Source organism: Protomyctophum bolini (assembly GCF_963924005.1).
Source record: "Protomyctophum bolini genome assembly, chromosome: 7".
NCBI lineage: Eukaryota > Metazoa > Chordata > Actinopteri > Myctophiformes > Myctophidae > Protomyctophum > Protomyctophum bolini.
In genome coordinates, this window is record NC_137868.1 from 26,754,768 (window position 1) to 26,778,096 (window position 23,329).

At 43.3% G+C, this 23,329-nt stretch overlaps 1 long non-coding RNA gene across 3 annotated transcripts; it reads left to right on the plus strand.

The window, feature by feature from the left end:
- The first annotated feature begins 2,061 nt into the window (after window positions 1-2,061).
- Window positions 2,062-22,820, plus strand: LOC308318521. Of its 3 annotated transcripts, none has more exons than XR_013964371.1 (7): window positions 2,062-2,131; window positions 20,089-20,138; window positions 20,417-20,449; window positions 21,423-21,437; window positions 21,996-22,070; window positions 22,344-22,368; window positions 22,463-22,820. It is a non-coding gene; the product is annotated as an uncharacterized lncRNA (long non-coding RNA). The 3 variants fall into 3 exon arrangements; XR_013964372.1 differs by having other exon boundaries at window positions 2,087-2,131; window positions 20,093-20,138; XR_013964373.1 differs by lacking the exon at window positions 2,062-2,131 and adding an exon at window positions 3,013-3,027 and having other exon boundaries at window positions 20,093-20,138.
- Window positions 22,821-23,329: the final 509 nt, after the last annotated feature.

Below are 23,329 nucleotides of genomic sequence, written 5' to 3' on the forward strand. Positions count from 1 at the left end.
TGTCTGTCTGTCTGTCTGTCTGTCTGTCTGTCTGTCTGTCTGTCTGTCTGTCTGTCTGTCTGTCTGTCTGTCTGTCTGTCTGTCTGTCTGTCTGTCTGTCTGTCTGTCTGTCTGTCTGTCTGTCTGTCTGTCTGTCTGTCTGTCTGTCTGTCTGTCTGTCTGTCTGTCTGTCTGTCTGTCTGTCTGTCTGTCTGTCTGTCTGTCTGTCTGTCTGTCTCTCTCTCTCTCTCTCTCTCTCTCTCTCTCTCTCTCTCTCTCTCTCTCTCTCTCTCTCTCTCTCTCTCTCTCTCTCTCTCTCTCTCTCTCTCTCTCTCTCTCTCTCTCTCTCTCTCTCTCTCTAATAATCAGATGTTTATTTCCTGTGTCTGTTCAGACTCCAGCCTTCAGGGTTAGAACATTAAATCTCATTTTATCATTGCAGTTTTTGTCTTCATACTTTCTACAATACATCCCTGACACAAGATCTTGTTTTAAGTCACAACCCCAACCCAAAACAACACAACATATTTCAGTCCTACAGAAGGCTTGAAAGAAAACAATTTGTTGTTAGTATAACCAAAGACAAATTCGACCCGTCAGTTTGCTTATAAAAAGGGTTGGTCCACTTCATTATGAAGCACCTAGATAAGTCAAATAAGAATCATGTAATGGTGCTGTTCTCAGACTATTCTTCAGCTTTCAATAGACTTCTCTCCAGCTTTCAATACATACAGGTAGATGGTACAACTGAATACATATACTAAATTCACTGGTATGCTTATTTTCTTAATTTAACAGAGTAGGGTGAAAGTGAACAAAACCCTCTCTGGTATTAACTACTAATTTCGGTGCTTCCCAGAGGTGTCAGCTGTGCTTCTCACCCTTTAGTTTATACTGACAGATGTCTTACTGAGGAATATCTGTCTGATGTCACACTTACAGACCAGACACTGGCACTGTCACCAGACCAATACATAATCTAAAGTACTCTGATGATGCAGTTTTGATTACTCTCTTAGATAGTTCCAGTGATCCTGGACTGCATGCACCAATAACACAGAGTAAATAAGGTGGTTGAGTGGAGTGATAACAACACTCTCATCATTAACACAAAAAAGACAGAAGAGATTCAAAGATTGTTGGACCACCACTTGAGAATATCTATATCCATGTATGATAACAGCATCCTAAAGGTAGCAAGAAATATCACCTCAAATACTAGCAATGTTTTGTATCGAGTATAGGTTGCTGCCTTCAGTAAGGAGATATGATGATGTTCCAGCATACAATAAGGTCAGACTGAAGGTCCTTTGTCCATCAGTTGACTTTGAGGCTTAATCAGAAGTTTGGCCAGGACTAGACTGAGCTGTGGACATTTCTCTTGTCTTTGTTTTTATGTATGTCATTTTGTTTTCTCTGTGTTATTTCAAGGCCGCTGGGTCGCAAGACACATTTCAGTGCAAGCTGACAATAAAGTACTATATCAGGGGTAGAGTGGCCGGATGGTAATCGCAAGGTTGCCAGTTTGAACCCGGGCTCCCCCAGAGTTAGTGTTGAAGTGTCCTTGAGCAAGACAATTGCTCCTGATGTGCTGGTTGGTGCCTTGCATGGTTTCCGGCGCCGCCATCGGTGTATGAATGTGTGCGTGAATGGGTGAATGTAAATGTAATGCACAATGTAAAGCGCCTTGGATAAAGGTGCTATAAATGCACCATATCATATCATATCATATCATATCATATCATATCATATCATATCATATCATATCATATCATATCATATCATATCATATATTTAACTGTCAATCATTAAAAGCCAATCATGAGATAATGAAACACATCAGTGTGTGATGTCTATCTCTCTCTCTCACACACGCACGCACACACACGCGCACGCACAGAAATGTTTGTGGAATAACATACAGTGCCACTAGTTACCTCTACAGTAGGCACAGTTGCACACACACCGTTTCCAAATGTGTACACACATACACACTCGCGCGGGCACGCGCAGATGTTTCCATCCAAAACATAGGGGAGGGACAGATCCTATCAATTCAGGTAAAAGTCTAAAAGAGATCTTTTAAACTCAACAGTTTCTCAGGACCTTTCTCTTTCATCTACACACCTCAGCACCTACGTCCAAAGCTCAGGTAAGCTCTGTGCAAGGTGGGATGGTTTTACCTCCATGCAATAGCATCTGAGTACTTTCATCAATACAATTGATCAGGATTGTGGCTTACTATCGGTTCATAGGCATTTCAATAATTAGCTAGAGAAAATAAGTTATGATGGAATTTGTTGTGATGGCATCTTATATTAAAAGAGTGAAAATGTACTGTAGAAATCCCACCTGGCCCCTTGCTTTCAAATGTTTTTTTTGTGTTCTTTTAGGTTTTATGTATTTGTATTTAGGGACAGTCCATGTGTGCAGGGCAGGCCACTTCAGGCCATTTCAGGCATATTGTTAAAGTCTCTGCAAAAGAATAGCACATTGTTGTGTCTGAAGACCAGAGTAAAAGTGCCAGTTCTTTATTGTATTTTTGAAATAAAGGTAGGATAATAGAAGGGGGCAATGGCTGATTGGTTCACAGTCGTAAGATGTGAAGGACATACTGTACAATCTGAATCTATGACCTTGAATCATGTCATAGGCACTCACAGCTACAGTACATCGGACTGCTTTTTAGGCAGGTTCCAAATGTCTACTGAAATGTATTCATGTAGCACTTTCAGCTGAATACCAACCATGAGATAGTTATAGTTCAAAAATAGTTTGCAGTAGTTGTGTTGTTGACATAAATGGCTACATGCATAATTTTGTATCTACAAACGTCTAGTTAAGACCAATAATAACTAATGATGCCTTTGAGGCAAAGCTACAATTGTGTTTTATTCAAATTCCATGAATTGTGGTATATGTGCTTGGGTGAATGGATAATAGTTTCAGCACTGATGGGACAAAATAAGTGTGGATATTAAAGGAAATGGGAAGTTTCACATTACTGGATTTTTCTCCCTCAATTGCGCCTTCTCATCCAATTTGCAAGTTAAACATTGACACACACACACACACACACACACACACACACACACACACACACACACACACACACACACACACACACACACACACAGACACAGACACACACACACACACACACACACACACACACACACACACACACACACACACACACACACACACACACACACACACACGCGCACACACACACACACACACACACACACACACACACACACACACACACACACACACACACACACACACACAAGATGATGACCTTCATGTTCTTTTAGCAAAGAGTTAGGACAGAGTTGTTTTTATTATTAATTGTGTTTACAAAGCTCCATAAAGGAGATACTGAAATACTGTGCAAAGACTCTCCTAAGAATATTTAGACATACTTTATATACCGTACAGACACACAACAATTTGTATCCCTCTCTCTCTGTTTCAGTCATGTATTTTCAGCTGCATCTGAGAGACTTGCCAGGAAATAACCTATTCCTTTAAAGTAAATCTCCTCTTTATTACAAACAGCTGGAAAAAAGACAATGTGCAGAGACAAACTGGTTGAAGCCAGAGTGATGCAGAGCAGGCCAGAATAGACAAGCATGTGATCTCCAAACCATGCTGGTTGTTGTATACCCTGCAGGCGCTATAGGCTGCTCCAAGGTCAGCTAGAGGTTACATGGAGGTTGTTTGAGATGTGGGTGTGTGTTCATTTTATTTGCATGTAGGATATTTTTGAGTGGTTCAACCACTCCAAGGAACAGCAATGTCCGTGTTAACCTATGTGACTATGTATGTGACTATGAGTACCAGTAGGGGCAAAAGTGTCGCTGTTGTGCCAGAAACAGAGAGAGATAGTACTGCACTGTTGCCTGCTAATGAGAGAGAGAGAGAGAGAGAGAGGGGGGGGGGGGGCAGGGGGAGAGGGGAGTTGCAACACTCAGTTCACACGGGTGTGATTTTTCACTTACACTTGACAAAAGTTCATCGCAAAACATGTTGTCGACTTGTCAACAATTACTAGGCTACAGAGTATAAATTAGGTCTAAGAAGAGACAGGAGGGTTCAACACATTCTCACAAATAACTATTTATATATTCATGTACACATGAGTACATATACATAACATAACAGAATTGATGTACATTTTGAGAAAAATCTTGAGAAGCTATGTTTATCCCAGCTATACCTGCATTGTGGATTTTGAAGATACAGCATATTCCCAATTTTAACTGTAATTTATTTCCAGTGTATAGAATTATGTCATAGAATTGTTTATTTATTTGTTCTAATCTAAATGTTATCTAAGTCAGGCTGCATAAACACTGTAGAGTGTAGCCTATTTCAGTGGTTAGTGATTATCCACTTAAGTCCCATAAGTACGTTGTAACAGTTGAGTGACGAATAGCAAAAGTAGCTGATCTACAAGCTCACAATGTTTTGCGATGCATTGTAAGTTTGTAGATGCCATGCTCAAAATAGGGTCACCGGTTTAAAAGTGGTTAATGAATGTGGCATGAAAGAATCGCAAATTATAATACCTTTTAGTGGACTAACAGAATTGCGATGTACGAGATTGGATAAATGTATGGAAAGGCTGTCTGGAGGGAGGCTAGAGTAACGTTGTCTCCATAACAAAACAATGACCCGCTGTTTATTCTCCAAACACCCTGAATGCACCCCTGCTGATGAAACACTGTCCTCCCTCACACCACAGGAACATTCCTCCTCTAGCGGAGGAAGGGAAGGTGTGGGGGGCAGTGAGAGGAGGACTTGGGGGAAGGATGAAGGATGTCAGGAGAGGAGAGAGTAAAAATGAGAGGGATTGAATGAAGGAGGGAAAGATATGAGGAAAAAGGAGACAAATAGGATCAAACTAAACTCAATCTTTGTTTATAAAACACATTTACAATGATCAAAGTTCAACCAAAGTTCTATATAAGGTCGAATAAAGAACAAGACTGACAAAAGAAAAGAAAAACAGATCAAGACAAAAAGACAAATAAATAGGCATGACAATGTATTACGAACAAAAATAAAAGGGCTACAAACACCATTGGCGACAGTAGCTCATGGGTAGAGTATGCTTGTAGAGCAGCCGGTCCCCGTCCCACTCGTCCCAGGCTCCCCAGAGTTAGTGTCGAAGTGTCCTTGAGCAGGACACTGACTGAACCCCTAATTGCTCCTGATGTACAGCCCAGGTTGGTTCCTTGTATGGTTTCCTCCGCCATCGGTGTGTGAATGGGTGAATGAAATACACAATCTATATAAAGCGCCTTGGATAAAGGCACCATTACCATTGTAGAGTTATAAAATGTACACAATCAGAGTCTGGATAAATTGATCATTAGAGAAGACGTTGACGTATATTTTCGGACAAGTTCTCTGTGTAGTGGGTATCAATCGATGGTGTTTCTCTGAAGGAACTCCAGCCGGAGGTTTCAGTCGGTTTGCAGGTATCAAAGTTTTATTTGACCAAAGTATTCTCAGTTTACAAACAGGGAACAAAGGCCCCAGGAGTCACACAGCTTAAAGTCTCTTCGAATTTGACTTACACCGTGTGAGCACAATTCAAGTAGGTTACAAAATTACATTATATCCACTTCAGAAGTCCCGCCTCAGATTTCAAACAGGCTGCCTCCTCTCTATGGGAGCCAATCAAACTTGTTGCCGTCACAGGATAGCCTGTGAGAGTAGGCGGGACATAATGCATGTTGCTCATGTGGCCAGCTAACTGTACCTTTATTTTAATAAGACTAGTTAAATATCTATAATATTTATGTATACAGAACCTTATTAAAACATGTAACTATAAGAATGAAATGTCAAAGGAATACATTTGAACTGTTACTGACTCATAATAAACTTTACCAATTAAAGGATAAAACACAAGTTAACCGAATCTTACATTAAAGACTAATTCAAAATAGGTTATATATTTACAAATGATAAGAATAGCTCTGTAATGTCATACATTCAACTAACTTTATAGTTCAGTCTTAAACAAACGGAATATGAAACTAAGTAATGAAAAGGATAGAAGGTATAAATAGGTATAACAAATTGAGCATAAATATAATTCTAGACTACAGTTTTGAGACTACATTACTTTTAAGATAAGACACTGTCTCCAACAGGAACGAAGGCTTTGTTTACACAAGCCATTTCTAAGACTTGTATGTAAATTCTGTACCTGAAATAAACTCAACCGACAGTGAGTGATTAAGATTTACTCATATAAACAATGGGTTTCCTTGAGTGATTTATAAAGACAATGGGTCTCTCTGCGTGAGATCTCTGGGGTGAGTTCTTCCCAGGCCTAGCTTCCTGGACCCCTAATCTACACCAGAGTCATAACCATATGACCTTTGTTATAAGTCATAAGATATCAAATTATACATCACATCCCCCCTCAGAGCGCTATCAAACGCGCTCTGACCAAAACAAAAAGTATCATACCTGTAGAAATTAAAAACACACAAACCAAGTATATAAACATCTCAGTAGGACCCCCCTCAGTACCCAAACAACCAATTAACAATAAAAAAAACACTCCTATAAATAAACACATCAGTCAACCAAAAAAGTACACACAAGAACGAATGTCCGTCGTCGTGCAGAAAAACATACGAAACACAACAACACTCCTAGCTGTCAGCATCATCCGTGTAGGCACACAACTCCAAGTCCGTGTACGCCAGAGCATCCCTGCGTTGATCCCCAGCCTCCAGGTCGCCTGAGTTGACCCGGACAGACAACTGGATGGCCTGCATATTCATAGAGTGAACCATGCCTCCTGTCACGCCCTTGACTATCAAACTGCGAATGATGGGAAGGCAGCAGCACAGGATCAATGCAGCAATAAACAGGAACGCCAAGATGTACATTCCAATAGTTGCCCAGTACCCACCCCAGGACCCAAAGTGACTCTCCAGCCACTCCGTCAGGCCCCAGGTGACCCCTGCATGTGCGTGTAGCTCTGCCCTCAAGTTGTGCAGGTGTCCCATAGCCAAGGTGAAGGTACCATTTGCAGCAGTGGAGTTAGGGATGTACGTACAGCAGAAATCGCCAAACATCGCACAAACTCCACCCTGCGATGCCACCAACACATTTAAAACTTGCCTGTTTTGCCAAGTCATTTCACTCGTAGCTGAAAGCTGCCGTCCTATAGCTCCCAGGGCCGCAATGGTAAAGTTCAGGAACCTCTGCTGATTGTAGTACATATAGTTTATCCATTCAGCATCTACAATTATCCCTATGAGAGGAGTGAACATACTTCCAAATGCGATTGCGGTCTCATCAATGGCCTTGAAGTCTTTTGGCACCCCATGAGGGGTTCCAGTTGAGTCGAAGTAGACGCCGTCGTCCGTCTCACTGCCCCTACGAACTCTCTTAGGCCCCTCGGCAACCCGGGCCCTCAGATCCTTGGCCGGGATAACCACTACAGGTTGCACCACCTGCACACGAGCACACCGCCCCGTCCAGTTGAGAGGCAACGTGCTATACAGTTGATTCCCACCGCATAGCCAGAACTGATCAGCCACGGCTTGGGTGGCATAAAACAACGGACATGCTTGGGGGGCAGGATCTGTATACTCCCCTTTGAGCAGAACTCCAAGTTCCAACCTGGGTAATCTCCCCGGCTGCGGTCGGCAGAGGAACGCATAGACCTGTGTGCGCATATGGAGATATGACAAATCCCATATCGTGTCGCACCGCGCCTCATCAATGGTCCCCATGTCCACAAAAGGTCCTGTCTGCTCTCCTCGTCTGTTCCTAACATAACATTCAAAGGTCCCTACCAATTTCAGAATCCCACTGGGAATCGTGGAACGATCTGTCTTCACTCTGACGTCCAATTTACTGCATCTCTCCCCAAGTGTCAACCCTACTGTATGTTGTTGATATAAAGAATCTTGAATTGCACTGTGTTCCAATAAAGATTCATTATAATACTCTGCGGAACCTAAGTATTGTAGGCACTCTGCCTGACAGAAGGGCGCTGAGTTTGAGTCAAAGTCCTCTGGCTTCATATTATTGGAACCAATCATGGCATTTTTCTTCTCCTTCGCACAATTTTTCCAACTGAAACGCGTATTCAATACGGTAAGATGCGATTGCTGAGCTTGAGCGCAGAAGTAACAGTCCGATTTACCCAACGCCACAGAGGAGAAGACACTCCACTGGTACCATGAATTTGCCTGAGCCATGTGATATAAAGGTTCCAATAAATCACCAGATTTGACATTGAACAAACTTCCCATGTGGAATGATCCTGTTGCCTTTGCAATGTGTACACTAATAGGTATAACCTTTCTTGCAGTCCTATTCTTAACTATATCAAAATTAGGCATGGAAGTCTCCTTGAATGGAGGTTCCATCATTTCTTCTGACAAAACACTAATAGTGCTAATGAAATCAGATGTAACCGTAGAAGTAGCTGTACTAATAGGAGTTTCTATAACAGTAGGGAAAATAGTAGTAGAAAATAATGAAACAGGGGTAGGGATAAGAGCAACACCAGGGTTCTTGAGACCAGATGCAATAATAAGAGGACGAGTATTGACAGGTGTCCTGGGTAAACTTATAGGAAGGTATGGAACCTCCACTAATCTTTTAGCAAATAATAACAAATTCACGAGAGGCCCCCTCTCAGATATGAGATCTTGCGTAACAAACTTCTTCGGGGTAATCCTCAGGGTAGTCCTAAGGGTAGTCCTAAGGGTGACATTGTGAGCCGAGGTCACACTGAAGTGTGCCGTAGAAGTAGACACAAGGACGGGCCTAGAGACGGGAGCAGACTGAACATGGACAACCGGGTCACTAGCTGAGGTCATCGAATCTCTTAGGCCGACGCTTGGTACGAACTGGGCGACCGTGGTTGCTGAGAGACTGACATTCTCCCCCCTCGGCGGACTCAACTCCGTCCGACTCGGCAGCCCCATCGCCCTGTGAGTTAGCGGCGATAGGTTGCCTAGCGGAGTCAGGGACAGACTGGATATCGATGGAGCCAAACCTGCCGTTGGACTCAACGTCTGCAGGTGTGTGTCCTGCACCTGCTGTAGCAGGCAGAGAACCCACATCAGCCTCACTGTCGCTGTCATCCTGCTGAACTGGTGTGGCAAGAGCGTCGTCCTCACTGATGGTGAAATCCTCGTCTTCGTCGGCTGGGGCTTTAACACAATGGTTCAGGTGGTACCACGTTGGAGAACCTCTGACCTGGACTGCCGTCCCGGTACACCGTACAACCTCAAAGGGACCTTCTCTCCTGTGATTGTGCCAGCGCCGCCGAAAGACCTTGATGTACACCTTATCACCTGGGACAATGGTGTTCGCTGCTGAGAGTGGTACTGCTTCTTGCTGCTCCTTTTCCTGCTTAGAGGAGACATAGTGGGATATACTCTTGTGCAATTTAGACATATATTTCACATATGCCTTCATCTCATCACTTAGTAGTGAAAGGCTCGGGCCTTTCCCACCAGTGTGCAGTCCCGGCGTGAGCATACGCCGGCCAAAAGCCAGCTCATGTGGCGTCATGTGGAGATGGCGAATCTCGCTGGATCTGCAAGCCATCAACGCCAAAGGGAGGGCCTCCACCCAGTTCAGACCTGTATGCTCGCTAATTTTAACAATACGATTCTTAAGAACACCATTCATATGTTCACAGATTCCTTGACTGGCCGGGTGGTACACAGCTCCTAGACGTTGCTTGATACATAACTTCTGAAGAATTAGTCGAACTGTTTTATCAACAAATTCCCTCCCGTTATCACTAGAAATACGAAGAGGTAGGCCAAATCTCGGAAAAACTTCTCTGCACAGGAATTGGGCTACTGACTGGGCGTCCTTGCGTCTAGTGGGTGTTGCCTCAACCCACCTAGAAAATCTATCTACAATTACAAGTAAATAGCGTTTCCCACCCACTGGTCTGATCATGTCTACATAATCAATTACCAGTTCCTGCATCGGCCCTTGGGGTGTAGGAATGTGCCCTGGTAGGGTAATTATCCCTTTCCTCACATTGTTCTTTAAACAAATGGTGCAACGGCTTATGATAAAATCAATCTGTTGCAATAAATAAGGCGCCCAGAACCCATATTCCTGTGTAATTTTCCTCTTGACCTCTCCACGTGACACGTGTGCGAGTCCGTGTGCGTCATGTATCAACAGCCCTAGTAGATCGGGCGGAGCAATTACCAGTCCGTCATGATTTCTCCACAGCCCCTTGCTGTCTTTCACAGCACCCCTGTCGTGCCATAAAGCTTTGTCAACAGCACTGGACTCATCCTGCATTAAGATTAAGTCCTCCAAAGTAATCTTCTCTTCTAGTTCCACCTCATGCGTTATCAAGAGAATCTTACCACTTCTGTTAGCACCTGCGATAGCCTTGGCCGCTGTGTCCGCCGCCACATTACCCTTTGTGATGCGTGAAGTATCTGATTTATGTGCTGCACACTTGACAATAGCAATTTTCCTCGGTTTCATCATCGCTGATAATAACTTAAGGATCTGGGCATGATGCTTAATGGGAGAACCGTCGGCGGATTTAAAGCCTCGACCTTTCCATACCGCTCCAAATAAATGACAGACACTCATAGCGTAAAAACTATCTGTATAGATATTTACACTTCTATTTTCTGCCATCAAACAAGCTTCCGTCAACCCAATTAATTCCGCGAGTTGAGCTGAGCAAGGTTGCGGAACAATTTCCGCTTTTACAGTCACAAACCCAGAGCCCTGGGCTTGGACTACAGCATAGGCTGCACTTAATGACTCACCAATACGGTAGCAGGACCCATCTGTCCAGAGCTCTACTTCCGCTTGCGGTAGCGGTAGAGCTTGTAGATCGGCCCTTAATCTCGAGTACTTTTCGGCCTCAAGCACGCAGTCATGAGGAATCCCGTCATTTCGTGCCGGCAGGCTTGCAGCGGGGTTAACCCAATCGCACCTAACAAAAGTGACATCCTCCAGGTCCAACAGTCTATGATAGTCCCTAATCCGGGACATTGTTAGGGTATATCTCCCAAAATTCAAGAGATTTCTCACACTATGGTGTGTGAGAATCTTGACAGGATAACCCATTGTCACAGCTGATGCCTTTTCATACATTAAATAAACACCTGCCAACACTCTGAAACATGGAGCCAAACCCATTTCCACATCACTATAAGCAACTGAGTAATATGCAATCGGCTGTGAATTTAACCCCAGGCCCGTAGCCTGAGTAAGAACTGCACAAGCATGTTTTTCATCCACCGAAGAGGAAATGTACAACAGGAATAGCTTAGTATAATCCGGCAGTGTTAAAGCCGGAGCATTCAATAACCTTACTTTCAAAGTTTCGAATGCCAACTGTGAGTCCACCGTCCAAGAGAGTACCGCACTCAATTCAGGACTCACAGTTTCTTTTATCATAGCTCTGAGTAAACCTGTCAACACAGTGTAACCCTCCACCCATGGTGCAGAGTATTGAGTTAAACCTAAAAATTGCATCATTTGTCTAACCGTACGGGGCTTGGGCGCATGCCGGATTGCTTCCAAATGAGCATCGGCGATGCTATGTTGGCCATAAGAAATCTTATGACCAAGATACACCACCGTTTCTTGACAATACTGTAATTTCTTACGACTTACGCGATGCCCTTTCTCCCATAGTTTCTGTAAAAGTAAAATTGAATCACGGTGGCAAGTTGCCCTGTCTCGAGAAAAAACAGCAAGGTCATCTACATATTGGAGCACCGTACTGTTAATAGATGGCGCAATATCAGCTAAATCCTCTTTCAATACCTTGTTGAAAATATGCGGGGAATGTTTAAATCCCATAGGTAGCCTATTATAAACATAATGGTCACCCTCGTATGTAAACCCAAACAGACCCTGACTTTCCTCGCTAAGGGGGACCGAAAAGAATGCTCCTGTCAGATCTAATACAGTCATGTACCTTGCGTCGGGAGGAACTTCACACAGTAGAGTGTGTGGATCTGGGACGTCAGCTGGGTAGTCCACCACTATCTCATTAATCTGTCTAAGGTCATGCACCAAGCGGAAACTATCATCTGGCTTTTTTATGGGTAAAATGGGCATGTTACTAAAGGGGGTGGTTGTTATTCGTAACACACCAGCCTGCAGTAATCCATCAATTTGAGGTTTAATGCCCTGTATGGCCGAGTCCTTCAGAGGATATTGAGATTTCCATGGAGGCCGGCAGCCAGGGGAGAGCTTGACCCTGACCGGCTGGGCTGACTTGACCAGGCCAATGTCAGTACTGTTCTTAGACCACAGACCTTCGGGAACTTGTCGTAGCATGTCTTCAAGTAGTTCCTCCGCAGTCATGCTGTACATGGGCTCATAAGACATAGTCACAGTCTGGGGTGAGCCGCCACCCTGTGCAGAAATCATAATTTTCAGATATTGCTGGTCTGTACTTCTCCAAATTCTAGGGTTTTCTTTTAGCGTTACAAAGACGGCTGACTTAGCGTCAGACATCATTGTCCCAATATGTTTTTGGTGGAAGTTCTCAGCAACTCTCAAGGTGACATGCGGTATACTATCCTTCACAGTGAATGCCTCTTTCAGGTAGGCCTGTGGTTCAATGTTCATGGCTGCCCCCTGTGGTCCCAAAATAATATAGCTGGAGCTGAGGTGCACTTCCTTCGGCTGACTTGACATCCATCCTGCAGTATCAGCTTTTTCAGCCTCTTGGAAATACTGCAAGGTACAATGAGGTGGAGACGTAGGCGTACGGGCATCAGGCATGTTGGCATCAATGAACTTATCCCATTCTCGGGCTGGTGACATCAGACTGTCTTGTAAGTCACCCAGCCAGTAGATAATAGGTTCACTTGAGCAAACTGAAACAGGAAATTGAAAGCATTCAGCTGGGACATGGACAATGCACCCGCCAGGCGTGCACTGTATTGTACAGTTCATCTTACACAGAGCATCTCGGCCCAGTAGGCCGACTGGAGTACTTGCTGACACAAGCACAGGAATTGTAGCTGTCTGGGTTTTATATTGAATCTTCACAGGGTTAGTCAGGGGGATCAGCTGTCCCTTGCCTTCGAATCCAATGGTCCGGACAAAATGTCCAGACATAGAGAGATGTCCAGCGTCTATAGGCATAATACAAGTGTAGGCGGCTCCAGTGTCCGCCATCAAGTTGACATCTCTGCCATCTATCTTCACCCACACCGTAGGGTCGTCATCAGGCCTTGTAGTCACTGGTAGCTGCATACATCCCTCCATTGAATCGTGAGCGCATCCTCATAGTCCATTAGGTTGAGCCCCCCTGTATGGATTCACAGGGCCTCTCGCATCTTGTACCTGCCATGCAGGTGTCTGTGAGGGTTGTTGAGTTTGATTTTGAGATGGCCACGGCTGGTTCTGCTGTTGTTGAGGTTGGTTCTGCTGTTGTTGAGGTTGGTTCTGCTGTTGTTGAGGTTGGTTAGATGGCCAAGGCTGATTCTGCTGTTGTCGAGGGACCCCCTGTTGGTTCTGCTGTTGTGGTTGCTGTTGATTGCCTGGCAAGACAACCGTGCAGTACCGCTGCGTGTGCGTCATCCCTCCACACTTAAAACAGCCTGTGTAATTGGAGTTACGTGAAAAAGGAAAGCGCCGGAACTTTTGCTGACCTTTTTGGGGTCCAAACTGGTTTTGCGGAGTTTCCATCGTAGTGGCCACCACTGTTGCCTGTACAGATTGCTGTGCACCTTTCAGCTGGGTCTTGTTCAACAGTCGAATCACCTCAGCGTCACTTTTTTTTTGTTCATCAACTTTCTTGCGGGATAGTCCAACCCAATGCACTACTTGATCAATATATTGTTTGAGAGGCAATCTCGCCAGACCAACAACTGCCTCCAAATCAGCCTTGATTTTGTCAGGAAGTCCTAGTTCAATCTTCGAGCGGACAATAGCTCGTTCTAAGTCATTTCGCTCCGGATCCTTCCCCGTAACATCCATCCATCTCTGATAGACGCGGGCAATATATTCACGTGGATGTTCGGAGTCTCCCATCGCAGTCATCGTGATAGTGTCCGGGTGCACCTCAGTCGGATATAATTCCTTTAGTGCGTGCCATACCGCTCCTCTGTGACCCAGGAATAGATCAGCGTCTCCACCCGTCGTGGTTGAATAATGTCGAAGTCCGGAACGGTCCAGGATCTCATCCATACCGTGAATTCCCACCAAGGTTGCCCACAGCTTTTTAAGATCTCCCATAGCCAGTTGAGTTCCTATCACAAGAACCTCGAATTTTGAAATCCAGGGGAATGCACCATCCTGCAGAGGGGGTAGTTGACGTACAATCTCAGACATGTCGAGGGACGTCCATGGCTTATATTCCAGATGTCGGCCTTTAACCAACACAGGAACCTGGACACAGGCATCGGGGAAAGATAAGTTAGCGGGTCCGAGGTGTACTGTTGGGAGGTCTGCAGCAGCCCTTATCCTCACAGTCTCCAGAAGTTCTCTGTCGGGCTGCGGAGTCATGGCCTCTCCTAGACGGGCACGAGTTTGCAAGCGCGTACGGGCTGCCACTGGAGTGGCGCTGGCCACCAGTAGATCGACCTCGTCCCCCTCGTCCACTTGAGATCTCACCTGCCAGCCCGGAGAGCCCCTGTATGCGCTCTGTTGAGCACGGGAGTCTTGCTGTGCACGATCATCAGGAGTGTGGCCTTGCTGCACATAAGAACCTGGTTGTGAACGCCTTTCACAGGCCTCCTCCTCAACGTCTTGTCGACCTGATGCCACACGCACCTCCGGGCGCCCACCAACCCTGTCAACGCAATGCCTGCGGTCCATCTGCCTTAGTGCCTCGGACTGCTGTTGGTGTAGTCGGGTCAGGCCAAATTCTTGAGCCAGCAAGTCAGAAAGACGATCCTCATAGTATACTGTAGCATCCCGATCCGTCCTCCGTTCCCACATGACCGCTCTCGTCTCATTAATCTGCCTGCGAAGAACATTTAGACTATCGCCCAGAGAGTTCATCGTCATGACAGTGTCCCTCCTCACCACATCCTGCGACAGGCTGGTGATATCGTCACTGCCCACAACAGGAACGCTGTTCACTGTCCGATCAGAGCTTGTTATCCGGCTGTCACGGGCAGAGGTACTGCTCCCCTCATCCCCTGCTGGTACTGTTTGCCCCTCCGCCTGTGCCAGAATGTCTCTAATGTGCGGATGATATCCTCCAAAAGTCAAAGTCCTACTGCCCCTTGGCGCAGCCACCGGAGAGTCCCTGTCAGCCTCAACACCCACGGAAGCAGCCACTCTCCTCCTCGGCTGGGGAACCGGTTGGCGAGGTCGGAAATCCGGCCTCAGTGTGATCTTAGCGCTTGCATTTCCACTCTCCAGAAATCCGCCCTCGTCATCCATAAGATTATATCGGCCGTCATGCTCAACAACAGGCATTTGGAGGGTCGGCAGGGAGGGATAGATCATGGGTGTTTGAATCGGCACCATGGGTATAGCCGGAGGCTCCCTAGCTGGGATCGGACCGGACGGGACAGATGGAGCAACATAAGGTGGGGGAGGTGACAGTAGCTCTGACAGGTGTGAAAATGGAGTGACACATATATCCTTTACTTTGTCTAAAGTTAAACTGGGGGCCATGATGCTATCTTGCCTATCTCGAAGTGCCCTAGCGCGTCTCAACCCCTCCTCAAGAAATAAGCCCAGAACCGCTTCCTCAGTCCTACGCTTACCCACCCTGAGGATTCCAGCATTACCCTTCTCTTTCCCCCCATATGCATGCACGAAAACCTGTATAATTTTAATAGTTTCCTCATCAAAGGTTCCCTGAATAGGCCAACGTTGTTCAAGATGCGGCCATCTTTGATGCCATTTTTTTGAAATCTTTGTTATATCTACATAAGCAGGATTGAGATGTTGTACAATTTCCACCGGTGTTCTGTTAGATGAAGAAACAGCTTGTGCACTCACTACCTCTTTCATGATTGCTTTACTCAGTAACCACAAGAAACAGTGTAACAAATGGAAGGCCTATTTATGTTTCAGACTACTACCTAATCCAACCAGTACAAGCCAATTTACCTAACAATGTTGCGTGTAAACACTTCTTTTATAAATTTAATTCTCCACAGGGAGAGTCTTCAAACTATACGTTCAAGGGTTCATACACAGAACCAGAAGTTACCAGCCCCTCAAAGGACAACTGTCAGCAACCGTAGAATAGTAGTGCAGTGAACAAAAACCCACCAGTACGTAGGCAAAATGTGTATGTGTGTATTAAACTATGTGTCACTGTAGTTCAATATACTACAATATATATGTTATACAAGCATATATCTAAATACACCTGTGAGGATGGACAAACTAATACTATACACTATAGCAGGTCCGAACACAAGTCTAATGTGGAACTAGGGAGGACACAGTTTCTAAGAATCCACTATTACTTTTAATTAATACGCATAGGTCACGCAACCCACGTCTTTGCCAAGAGAGTATAATCAAATCACAATCCTATACTAAATAGGAACCAAACGCACTATCCTAAGATTATCAAATCATAGGGAAATAAAAGTTAGAACACACAACCTAAAATGTGCAACCACAATAGGACAAAATTATCGCATAGGGAAGAAATAACGGATTAACGTTAAACAGGGAAAAATATGGTTATACAATATCCATTAAAACAAATGCAAACATTCAGCATGTAACAATAACAAAAGGACTATTTATTTTTAAATCAACAAAGTTGATCAAATGTTATCAATGTCCTACAAATAATTAACTACTCCACTTAAAGAATTTAACCTGAAATACTATCACATTCTTATAACACACGCAAAGATCATACACCCAAGGATTTAATCAAGCAAACACAAAGGAAAACAAACTAACTTAAAAACCAATCAGAAGGAGGTGTAATACACCCAACCAACCGCTAAGGGGAGACAGATGCAAAATAAATCTCCAGACTTGTGTCACCTCCGCGGGCACACAGTCAACGTCAAGCCAAAGAAACGGCTGTACACGACTATATATATAACTAACGGACTAAACGGAGCGAAACTCCTGCTGGCACAAATACACACCACGTACGCGGCTGCTCAAAACAAACTAATCGTAACGAAACAGTAATTATTATTATTATTTTCTTATAACATGCAGCCCACACACAACGCAGACGCGTCGCGTTTAGTGACGTGCAGCAAACCAAACTCTAGCTTAAACAATTACAATCAGCTCATCTGTCCCCAACACATACAAAAAAGAGAGTTAGTTCAAAACATATATTTTCCGAACCTTGGGTTGTGCTAAATCCTTTAGCTCCAGGTGGTCCACGGCGGGCATAGAGACGCCACGTCTCCTCCACTTAAAAAAAACAAAAACAAACAACAAAACATTTTGCATGAAACCACATCTTGACATACACCATCACAAATCAGCAATAGCATAGCAACATAGAATATCACACCAACCATTCCTTACCAATACAGTCCCTCATCCATAGAACAAGGAAATATAATCCTACTGGTTTCACCCCGTGCGTCTGTGAGTAGAGTCGCCCAGAGAGATCAGCCTCCATTAATTTATGAAAAGACACAACGTCCCATTTAAATCCGGGCCAGCCGGGTAAAAATAAAAAAAGCTTGGTGTAGCTACACCCAAGTTCTAGCAGTCATATCAAAATCAAAAGAAATCTCTACCCAATCTCAGTGAGCCACCCCCCACACACAGACCCACGCGTTGCCCCAGCAAGCAAAATTTCTGTACCTTACCTTACTAAAAGAACCAGTACTCCGTCGAGTAGCGATCCCCCCTAAAATACGTATAAACGCAGTTTACATCCGCCACTAAGACGAATCATCATTACAACAAAGAAAACCAAGGGTACCCAAATCAACATACAAGCGTGTCCTATATGTGTCTGGCCTTAAATCACCAGGAAAAAGTGCCAGCTCAGTGGAAACATAATTAGTCTAATCAAATGTTAAACGCTAAATTTTAGAATGTACATGACATCAGAACAGCGAAAATAGATTTGATTCCTGAATAAAAAGTAACCCCCACACAAGCAAGCATTTTTCCCAACTTCAACCAGTTAGCCTATACCAGACACACGTACACGCAGGCCGTATATAAGAGCTGCAGCTTATACACGAAAATAGGCCTTCCATCGCCGGCACTAAACTTCCACGGTTTCGACGGGCTACGTGAAGAATTAATAATCATAATTAATAATCCCAAACTCCTGAAGAACATAATACCCGTGGCAAGCGTTGGTCCATGTTACCCAACTAAACCCCTGGAGATACTTCCAGGGAGACAGCTAATTCACCCAAAATATTGCCTCCCCTTGAATTGGAATCACTCCCAAAAAACAGCATGTTGGTCCTTACAACAATATGAGAAATACAAAAAACACGCTCCCAAAAAATAGAAACAAAGGAAATATCTATACAGCCAAGCCATATCATCCAGCTGCAATAATAGCCAGGCATATGCTTTATGATGAATCATCACTTTGACGAAGAGCCATCATAAAGCTAGAATTCGAACTTTAACTGTCTTTAAAATGTGTTTTTAAACCAGGGTTAAGGACGAGGTATGAGCTCTCGCCCGGTGATTACAGAAAATTTAACAATGACAAATGAATTGCGCGTTGTCCACTGAGCAAACAGAAAGAAAAAAAAAACCCTCTGCGCCCGGTATTCCACAGAGAAACCCCACCATTGCACCACACAGAGCCCTCACGTGATATACACAGTCCCTGGGACTCTTGTTACCAGGCTTCCTCAAGAACAGCAAAAATAACAATTAAATATTATAACTCACCCAATTTGAGCACGCTCAGCAAGGAAACCTCGGTAAACGGGTTTAACGGCACCAATCTGACGTATATTTTCGGACAAGTTCTCTGTGTAGTGGGTATCAATCGATGGTGTTTCTCTGAAGGAACTCCAGCCGGAGGTTTCAGTCGGTTTGCAGGTATCAAAGTTTTATTTGACCAAAGTATTCTCAGTTTACAAACAGGGAACAAAGGCCCCAGGAGTCACACAGCTTAAAGTCTCTTCGAATTTGACTTACACCGTGTGAGCACAATTCAAGTAGGTTACAAAATTACATTATATCCACTTCAGAAGTCCCGCCTCAGATTTCAAACAGGCTGCCTCCTCTCTATGGGAGCCAATCAAACTTGTTGCCGTCACAGGATAGCCTGTGAGAGTAGGCGGGACATAATGCATGTTGCTCATGTGGCCAGCTAACTGTACCTTTATTTTAATAAGACTAGTTAAATATCTATAATATTTATGTATACAGAACCTTATTAAAACATGTAACTATAAGAATGAAATGTCAAAGGAATACATTTGAACTGTTACTGACTCATAATAAACTTTACCAATTAAAGGATAAAACACAAGTTAACCGAATCTTACATTAAAGACTAATTCAAAATAGGTTATATATTTACAAATGATAAGAATAGCTCTGTAATGTCATACATTCAACTAACTTTATAGTTCAGTCTTAAACAAACGGAATATGAAACTAAGTAATGAAAAGGATAGAAGGTATAAATAGGTATAACAAATTGAGCATAAATATAATTCTAGACTACAGTTTTGAGACTACATTACTTTTAAGATAAGACACTGTCTCCAACAGGAACGAAGGCTTTGTTTACACAAGCCATTTCTAAGACTTGTATGTAAATTCTGTACCTGAAATAAACTCAACCGACAGTGAGTGATTAAGATTTACTCATATAAACAATGGGTTTCCTTGAGTGATTTATAAAGACAATGGGTCTCTCTGCGTGAGATCTCTGGGGTGAGTTCTTCCCAGGCCTAGCTTCCTGGACCCCTAATCTACACCAGAGTCATAACCATATGACCTTTGTTATAAGTCATAAGATATCAAATTATACATCAACGTGACATTAGATGGTTGAGAGATGGGAAGCAGCCTCAGTTCATCAGAAAAGACATGTGGTAATGCACAGAGATTTAATAACAACATCTGGACAGCGCTTTATCTGCTTGAGTGTTATGTTAAAGTCAATCACCACTACCACACTCATAAACCTCTCTTCCTCTTCAGACAGGTTGTGCTGAAGATGGGACACTTCTCTGTATTGGCTGTGCTGGCAGGTAAATATATTGGTTATTATTACTGGCATCAGGAAAATGTTTTATATCTGCAATTTGGCATTTTCTTTAGTACAACTCACCAATATGACAATATGAGTTATGGTGAAAACATTACCCTAGGGCCATGCTGGAATTCTTGTAGCATTGCAACATGTTTAAAATAAAAGTCTAAGATAAAATCTGTTTTGTTCCCGTTACATCAGTACCCTGGCAACATGCAAAGAAACAATCAGACCCTTGCCTCCTTAGTAAATTAACATGTTTCATCTATCTTTCAGTTCTGTTTGGCTTCTTCGCTGAAACTGAAGCAAGTAAGATAACTTCTCTTTTAATCAAAGTCAAAGAAGCATTTGCTGTAAGACACCGGATACAGTGTACCTGATACTGACTACTGTGTTTCCATAGCAATAACCCCGACCATGTAATTGTTCAAAATAATTGACTTGTTCCTCTCAAGTTGTCATGGTAGTCACAGACATTCTATGTAGGTGCCGGATCCATAGAAGAGTAAGAAGACACAGCATTAAGCAATACTGAAAACAGAAGATGTTTGCACACTTTTGCACTTGCAGTCAGATTATATATGGCTATACAGGACTTTTCCTGCCTTTAATTATAGTTTTAAGGTAGAGATGGACAGGAAACGGGTTGTACAGGGCTTTTTCTGCCTTTATTTATAGTTTCATAGTAGAGATGGACAGGAAACAGGGGGAGAGAGATGGGGAAAGACATGCAGCAACGATCTTCAGAAACTGGAGTCGGGACTCAAACCTGCAGTGCAAGGCTACTTTTATTGAGACTTGGTAGGAGCCAGTGGTCCAGGGCAGGCCAGTGGTCCAGGCACTGATGATTACAGTAAAAAGCTCACAGGCCATCATTGTATCTTTTCATTTAATTTATTGAATACTTTATTGACAGTTTTCAGAAGGTCAATACAAGGTCTGCCAAGAGGATTTACAACCCAAGAAAGCAATGTTTCCATTGAGGTCCTTCATATTCAATTAATCTGAACATTTAATGACAAATATGACAAATATACAGTACCATGCAAAAACATCATATATGTAGTTAGAAATCACACTCATAATTACATGTTAAACCTATTCAGTATCAGAACAAGAAATAAAAAGAGTAGGTCTGAATAAAAAGATTAACAACATGGTTTTCTTCAACAAAGAGTATCTTTAGAATTAATCTGTTTCCCTTCCCTCTCTTGTTTCTCTTCCCCATTTTGTCACATGACTCCTTCTCCTCTCTACTCCATCATCTGTGTTCTCCCTTCAGGTCAATTTAATTACAGTAAGTACTCATCCATTATAGTTTATGATAAATCCTGTTCCATAAAAAGTATGTATGTGTGTGTGTGTGTGTGTGTGTGTGTGTGTGTGTGTGTGTGTGTGTGTGTGTGTGTGTGTGTGTGTGTGTGTGTGTGTGTGTGTGTGTGTGAGAGAGAGAGAGAGAGAGAGAGAGAGAGAGAGAGAGAGAGAGAGAGAGAGAGAGAGAGAGAGAGAGAGAGAGAGAGAGAGAGTGAGTGTGTGTGTGTGTGTGTGTGTGTGTGTGTGTGTGTGTGTGTGTGTGTGTGTGTGTGTGTGTGTGTGTGTGTGTGTGTGTGTGTGTGTGTGTGTGTGTGTGTGTGTGTGTGTGTGTGTGTGTGTGTGTCTATAGCCTACTGTAAGTCTGGCTATGATGAAACATAGTTACATGAACATTCTTCAGGTGACAGACAGAAAAACCTCTATCAGCTATTCACTCATGTTACTTGAAGAAATGCATCTCCAAGGTCTGCTTGAGAGCTAAATAGACAAACTGTGATTGTATAATCCATAAAACACTTGTTTAATGTTTCTTAATCCTCAGACTATGAAAGACTGCGAATTGGAGGCCTGATCTGTGCCGGCTTATTGGTGGCTGGAGGAATCGTTGTTATACTTTGTAAGCATTAAAAACCACACACAGCCAGACCTCTCATTTGTTTGAGGACCAGCCGCATGATTGAAATGTGTTAAGTAATGTAATACGTATCTGTTGTGTCATTCTTATATATAGATATCTAATTTTGAAAACTAGGCTTTATGATCAGAGTGATAATGTAATGACTGGCACACTGCTTCTCTACAATAGCATATATATGCATTAGCTAAATGTGGGTGAGATACAGAACTGTGTTGTGTAACCATGGTAACGCTTCCTGGTTTGTCTCCACAGATAACAAATGTGCCAATAGGAACAAGTAAGACTTACTTCCTGAACTTCCCAGCATAATTGTGTGTGTCTTCTATCCTGATTTTCTCTAACTCTCTTTTTGGTTTCTCCTCCCATTGTAGGAAAGCAGAGGATGACACCAGTGAAATTTGAGAACGCAGAGGGGCCACAGATGTCTGACAAACCAGTTTCTACCAAAAGGAGTAGATGACATGCAGATGGGTGGGGTTATGGTGCAGTGGGTGGGGGCTTTAACAACACACCTATACAGGCCTGGGCAAGACAATGTAATTTGGTTAATTTGAGTCCTTTTGGGGTGATGTTGATTCATCTCACCAGATGCTTGAAACACATCATAAAATAATACACCTTTGCTATGTTTAATGTTCAAATGTATTTGTTTTGACCAAATTGTTCGCCATTTGTTCCGATCTGGAATGCATGGGGGATCATCAACCAAATAAACAAACAGTATTTCAAGGTATTTCAAGGTTGGAGTTTAGTTAAACAATAGTTTGTTAAGCCATTATTCATATTCATGGTATTTTAGAGATGTTGATGCATGTGTCATGGTGTGTTTCCATTGATAATGTAGACTATTTGATGCCGTTTGTTTTCATGTTATAGGTGGGACTTGACTGTACCTATGTTCCCCAGGTTATATGTTCCCTACCCCGCAAAAAAGGTTATTTGTTCCCCGCGGTGCTCGATGGAGGTGCAATAAAAGTAAAAAAATAAATAAAGTGGACTGGTGCTATAAAGATCCGTGGGACTGGAATACTAGAACAAAAGGCTGCGATCCGAGCACTCAAAAAGGTTAAAAATGAGAGGGTGGATAAAAATCAAGGTAGAGCTACTTTATTTCAGGGCATCATACCTGCCCCGATGAAGACTTCTGTGAGTCGAAACATGTTGGCTGTTTTAACTTTTCTAAATAAAGTACCTTGATTTTTATCCACCCTCTCCTCATTTTTAACCCTTTTGAGTGC